Below are 7,094 nucleotides of genomic sequence, written 5' to 3'. Positions count from 1 at the left end.
CCTTTGAATCACTTGATTTCTTGTGGTTGTTTTCAAGACTTCTTGATATTAAATTTTGAATATGACTTATATAGATTTGCCTGGCAACGTATGCTCATATAATTGAAACATATATTGACTTATAGAGGGGAAAAACAACATGACCTGAAAGGTAGCTTGGTCTAGCAAATGACTTCTGTTTGCTAAAGAACACTTACTTATTGCAAAGAAGCAAAATTATAGGAACAACTTATGCAGCTTGGGAAAGCAGAAATGAAATCTCAAAGAACAGTTGTGAGAACAGGAAAGTCAACCCTCAACCTGCAAATATTTGCTGGATTAAGGCTATTAATAAAAAAAAAGGAAATTGGGTTGCTAGGAAATGGGATTTAGTTGCTATGAGGTGCTGCTTCTGGCTCATATAAATAGGATCACTATATAAGCTATTGTCTTCCACCTCATTATTGGACAGAATCCTGAATTCTCCACAGCACAGAACCTGACTCAAAGCAGTACAATTATGTATTTGTTCAATTTGTGAGTGACTGTCACCCTTTGGCAAAAACCAGTCCTTGCTCTAACCCTTCACAAAAGAGAGCCGAAGCAAGGCTGTGTGTTGTCTCTTTAGCTTCCCAGCCTAGGGGCAAGCCACAAACCTTTGACCAGTAGTTCAGATTGTAAAGGAGGTGGAATATGGTAAGCACATGCTTGTCCACTGGCTGCAAAAATATGTGAATGATTTAAGCTGGGCAGGATAGTCAGATAGTTGAGTATTCAGCTCAGGATAGAAAGTTGCCATTTTCTTTGAGTGGATCCTTTGACTCCAAGGTTCTAAAGCAGAGGTGGTATTCAGCAGATTCTGACCACTTCTGGAGAACCAGTAGTGGAAATTTCGAGTAGTTCAGGGAACTGGTAAATACCACCTCTGACTGGCCCCGTCCCCATCTATTCTCTGCTTCCTGAATCCCAGCTGATTGGCAGGAAATGGGGATTTTGCAGTAACCTTCCCCTGGAGTACGGAGGGAATGGAGATTTTACAGTATCCTTACCCTGCCACACCCACTGAGCCATGCCCACCAAGCCACACCCACAGAACCAGTTGTAATTTTTTTGAATCCCACCATTGTTTTGAACCATGTACAACCAGTGGTGGAATTCAAATAACTTAACAACTGGTTCTCTGCCCTAATAATTTCTTCCAACAACCAGTTCACCAAACAGCTCAGAAACTTAACAACCAGTTCTCCCAAAGTGATGCAAACTGGCTGAATCCCACTACTGTGTACAACCATAAAACCAGGGTGGATATTGAATTTCTATTTTTCTCTCTCTCTCTTTTGCTGGAATTGTAAGAAATTTGAAGGTTCTTTAATTCATACAATCCGGTCTGGTGAAATTATAGACTCACAGTGGATTCAGATCATTACCTAAGTTAATTCACTTTGGATTTTTTAAAAAAATTATTTATATGATTTGTATGGCCACCCATCTTTGAACACAATCCTATTATAGTTAGGGACCTGTGTGATTCAAACTATACTCCTCCAATGGAGACTTTTTGTTTATAAGGAAAAGATTCAGAATATGATTCTCTTTATTTATTTTTGAAAAGTGTATATATATATATATATATATATATATATATATATATATATATATATATATATATATATATATATATATATATAAGATGAAGCAAAATGTTTCTGTAAATTCAATATGGAATGATGAGCTTATGGATTTAACCAATATATACAAATATTATTTTTCTTCTTTTGCCACCTGCCATTTAGTCTACCTCAATATCCATCCTATTGACATTGCAAGCTTTTTTGTATTTCACTATTAAATAAGAAAATAATAATAATAATAATAATTACATGAAAAATACTTTTCTCTCTATCCTGCTTTATTACACACACACACACACACACACACCCCATCTGAAAATATGTCTTAGCAAATGGATAAGAGAAATTATCCTGGGGTTTGGCCTTGGAGTGGTAAATTCTGAGATCTATATCCAATATTTTTTTCAGAACTGCTGCCAGGCTATATTATCTCAAACATGTACATTTGATTTCTATTTTCTAAATGAAGAACTTTTCATTTGTCTCTATTACATTTCAGTTTGCTTTCCCCCCAATCTCATCTACACAAGGGGTTGAGGCAGGTATGCTCCATGTTTTTCAGATGAAAAGAGCTGGAGTTATCTTTTTTGTTTTTTTAAAATACAGTCATGTTTCATACCTATCTGAGGTCTTACACTACAGTTTTTGTTTTTTCCTACTCTTAAATACTTTTAAAGCCATCAACTGTCAAGTGCCAGGGAGATCAAGAGATTCAGGCAGTTCAAATGAATATAAAGATGCATTGCAAGTTTAAGCTCTCTACAAGAACCTGACCAACTAATGGTCAAAGGGAAATGAATGGGAGATAAGAAAGGCATTCAAGATCTCTTGCAGGTATACAGGGACTTGTGATCATCCCTCAGGATCAGCCTGGTCATTTCCTACACTGACTTTTAACAAACTTGATACTAAAATTAAGTGGCAACATCAGAGGGCAATCTGCAAAATGGAAACTAACATTGCCTGTATCATTTCTACTTTGTGGTTACCTCTTCCTCCTAATTTTCATAATATAAAAGTGGGCATGAATGATGAGAGGCAGGGATGCTACCTGTCTATTATTGTGCTAGGAATCCAAATCATGTAAGCCTCTTTGTTGGCAAAACTGTCACACAGTATGTTTATACCCTCTTCATTAGCTTCCTGCTCTCAAATGCAGCAGAAAATGCTGTTGAAAAAGCTAGTTTGTATTTATAAGTGGAACAAAGGATGCTATTTTGTTTATTGGGTCATTCCAAGATGGAAAACTCCACAGGAAGCTTTCTTGCTGAAGGCATCAAAGCAAAGTTCTGTATATGAAGTCTCTAGGCTCAGTTCCTAGGATCTGCAAGTTGTGTAGGAAAGGCCACTGTCTGAGACCTTGATGCTAGTCCATGTAGCAATTGTCTGTAAACCCAGAGGATTAGTGTTTAGAAAGCTTCCCTATACATCTCTCCACTTTTCTTGTTCTTGTTGTGCGAAAGAATGTATATGCTCCTTTTGAGCATGCTGGAATGTGACATTGCTAGTCACGGTGCATTTCCCATGCAAATCAAAAGAAAAATGTTTGCTGCACAAACCAGTATGTGCACCACTGGTGTGATGTTTCTCGTGTAACAGCTTGTGTTGTTCTTATTAAAGGTATAACAGCACCAAGCATTGTGTTGGGGCTGTGAAGTAGAAACTAATTATCTCTTAACAATTCCGCCTGCCTATTTCTCGCATGGACAGTCAGCATCTTCAGCAGGGCTGCCTTCAGAGCCAAGTTCAGGCTTAAGGAACTTCAATTGGCCCAGGGATGTTCTGTTATAGGCTATATAAATAAAGATACAAAAAAAAAATAAGAGCACTTCCACATTTTATATTGCTGCATCTGCATTTTAGAGTTAATTATTTGGTAGATAACTTCTAGGTAAAGAGACTGGAAAATATAAACTTCAGCTAACCAAACGAGCAAGCAACACAAAGCAATTGCTTCTTACTAGGAACTTATGAAACTGTCAATCTGGTTTATTTTTATTTCTCATTTTTCTGATCAATAATTCATTCTGTCCTATTTCCTTATGACTGAAAAATCTGCATTTACATTCATATACATTTATCTTAATAGTCATGTCTGAATAAATTTTATGAGCTATTTTACACTATTATAATATATGTTATGCTTTTATATGTACCATATATATATTCCATCCCTGTGGTATGAAATTTTATGGAGATAAACCTGTGTAGTTGAAATATTATAAATGACTCTTTTTACATTTTGATTTTACAAATTAGAATGTTGTATGTTAATTTAAAAATGTAAATGGAATAAAATTCACCCCCTCCTAAAATGTAGTTTAATAAAATAAGTGTATATCTATTTTATTGTTAACTGATATAAAAGTAGATTTCTAGACACAACTCTAAACAGTCCTTCTTTGTAAAACTAGTTATTTATATTATATTTACGTAGTTATTTCTGTATATTTTGCACATGACAGTGGACTGGATTTGGCAAATTATTGAGGTTCTTTGGCATTTTGTTTTATTTTCTATATTGTTCTCTAAACATTCTGGATTAAGAGGTCAAATACAGTAGGTTATATTAGAATACAAAGGAGATTGTTTAGACTTTGGTGTATTTGATACTATAATGACAATCTACTTCAGAAGTTCCCAACCTTCTGATTTGGTGGACATATTTGAATTTTTGAGTCAATGAAAATAATGTATCAAACTTCTATACCATGAAGGTCTCAATGATACTTGCCATCTCACAGCAATCAAACAAGTAATGTTCAATAAAACCAATAAAAAATAAAGAGATTAGCTGTCAAGTGTAATGAAACAAGGGGTCTCAATCTCTCTCTCTCTCTTCAAAGGACTTAATGAAAAGCCAAGTCTTCACTACTCTTCTAAATAATAGCTGAGTGGTGCCCATTTGAATCTTAGGGGGGGGGATGTCATTCTTGAGAATAGGCGTTGCTACAGAGAAGGTGCACTTCCAGGGTCCCAGTAGATAATATTGTTTAATTGAAGGATTAGCAGCAATAGCAGTTAGACTTATATACTGCTTCATAGGGCTTTCAGCCCTCTCTAACGGTTTACAGAGTCAGCATATTGCCCCCAATAATCCAGGTCCTCATTTTACCCACCTTGGAAGGATGGAAGGCTGAGTCAACCCTGAGCCGGTGAGATTTGAACAGCCGAACTGCAGAACTGCAGTCAGCTGAAGTAGCCTGCAGTGCTGTATTTAACCACTGCACCACCTCAGCTAGGATTGTGGATTGTACCAACCCTGCAAAATCAAATTGACCGGGACAATACAACATCTACTCCCCCAAGTAACCAGATCCTATAACTGAGCCAGGATTATGGTCATAAGTCATTATAGTCATAAATAAAAATTAAAATATGGTTAGAGAACACCTCTCTGATCTTGATGAATATAAATCATTGGGACCTGATGGATTACATCCAAGAGTTCTGAAGAAGCTGGTAGATGTTTTTTCAGAACCATATGTTTTTTTTAAAAAACACCTAGAACATGGGGAAATTACCTGAAGATTGGAAAAGAGCTGATGTGGTTCCCAGCTTCAAAAAAAAAAAAAAAAAAAAGGGAGGAAAAAATCCCAGACCCAGGAAACTATGAAACAAATAGTTTTAACTAAATGCCAGCATGGGTTTGTTAAAAACAGATCATGCCAAACCAATCTTATTTTTTTCTTTCACAAAATGACTAAATTAGTAGACCAGTGCTGTGGACATAGTATACTTAGACTTCAGCAAGGCATTTGACAAAGTAGACCACAAATTACTTCTTGGTAAGCTAGAAAAATGTGGGATAGACTACATCACCATCAGATGAATTTGTAACTGGCTAACAAATCCTACTCAACAAGTAGTCCTTAATGGTCTACATCATGGGTGTCACACTGGCTGCCCAAGATCCAGATGTGTCACATAGGCCACGCCCTCTGCAAATGTGAAAAAATATAAAAAAGATATAGAGGTTTGGTTGTTTTTTTCAAATTAGCAAAGTTGACTAAAATTGAGGATCATCGGAGATAATCATAGTAGGATAATAGTTTATGCCTCTTAAAGGAAATGTATGAATTACACACAACAGTTACAAGCAAAAGAAGAGTTAAATCCTTTTCCCAGATTTCAGAGTTTGGAAGCGTATCAAACTTTTAGATCAATTAAGCTGGACTTCGATCAATTTCATGGATCAGATGCTGAATGCTCACATATGATCCCAAATATATTGGGAACAGAAACAAAATGTGGGAAATTATTGACTTCTTGCTCAAATAATTGAAACAAACTAGTAAAATATATTCAACGGTCAATTCAACAAGGATATTTCACAGCAAATATAATGAAATTAGCTCTCAATTTATGAGATTGATCAAGCAAATTCATAATTATTTAACAATGAGACATTGTTGAATTAAGTAAAAGTTTTTTGAATTTTGGTTGCTCATCTTGGAATTCAACTTCACTATCAGTGTTACTGGAAATCTATGCATTTATTGATATTATGTAATCTGGAGAAACAGATGTTACTTGGAAAATAGATAAAATGATCATAGACTCATATAAGAAATTAAAGGTGAGTATATATTGCTAATAATATATCTAGGACTCTATGAAATAGAGATCCTGCCAGCTTCATACATTGAAAGTTATAGAACAGTTATTTTCTAACATGGCAAAGATTCTGTAAAATATCCTACTTATCACCCATTCGCTTTGTTAAATTTGGATGCTAAAATTTTAATAGCTACTTGGTAAGAAAATTACAATGGTATTACCTTCAATAATTCATCTGCCACAATTGGTTTTCATGAAATGCTGTCAGATAATATTAGACATTTAATGAATGTATTAGGTTTCTATCCTGATATACATAATACAATTGTTTGTGGCATTGTAAGGTACAGATGAAGCCTTCCATAAGGTAGAAATCAAATTCCTGGGACACGTGGTAAGATAGTTTGGGTTTCTTGCAGAATATATTTATTGAAGAGAAAAATATCTTGTATAACTAACATGGGATTATTATTCTTGCAATAAAAATACATAGAATGTCCTTAATTTTACTTGATAATAATGATCAAAGAACTTTATCTTAATTAATTAAAATTGTACAATGAAATAGAAACTGTTCCAGATAGATAATGAACTGGCATGTCTAATATTAGGTTTATTGGCAAAAGTTCTTGAGGATCAAAATAAAGATTTTTGGTTTGTCCACAATCTATCAAATACCAAAGGCTGGAATTCCTAGGAATATATTCTGCTTAATGAATAGAAATATTTATATTTATATAAACAATAATAAATATGTCTAAGTTTGAGAGAGAGAGAGAGAGAATGCCAGTGTTAATTCAACTAAGATATTTTAAGCAAATAGAGAAAAGTTTTATGGAAAGAATAGTAGATTTTCTTTTTAAACTTTTTATATGATAAAGGTGGCTTTAATTTACCTGACTATCATTGGGCATATATTAACTT

This window comes from Thamnophis elegans, chromosome 1 (assembly GCF_009769535.1).
Source record: "Thamnophis elegans isolate rThaEle1 chromosome 1, rThaEle1.pri, whole genome shotgun sequence".
NCBI lineage: Eukaryota > Metazoa > Chordata > Lepidosauria > Squamata > Colubridae > Thamnophis > Thamnophis elegans.
The sequence above is the reverse complement of the archived record's forward strand: the minus strand, read 5'-3'. Positions refer to the sequence as shown.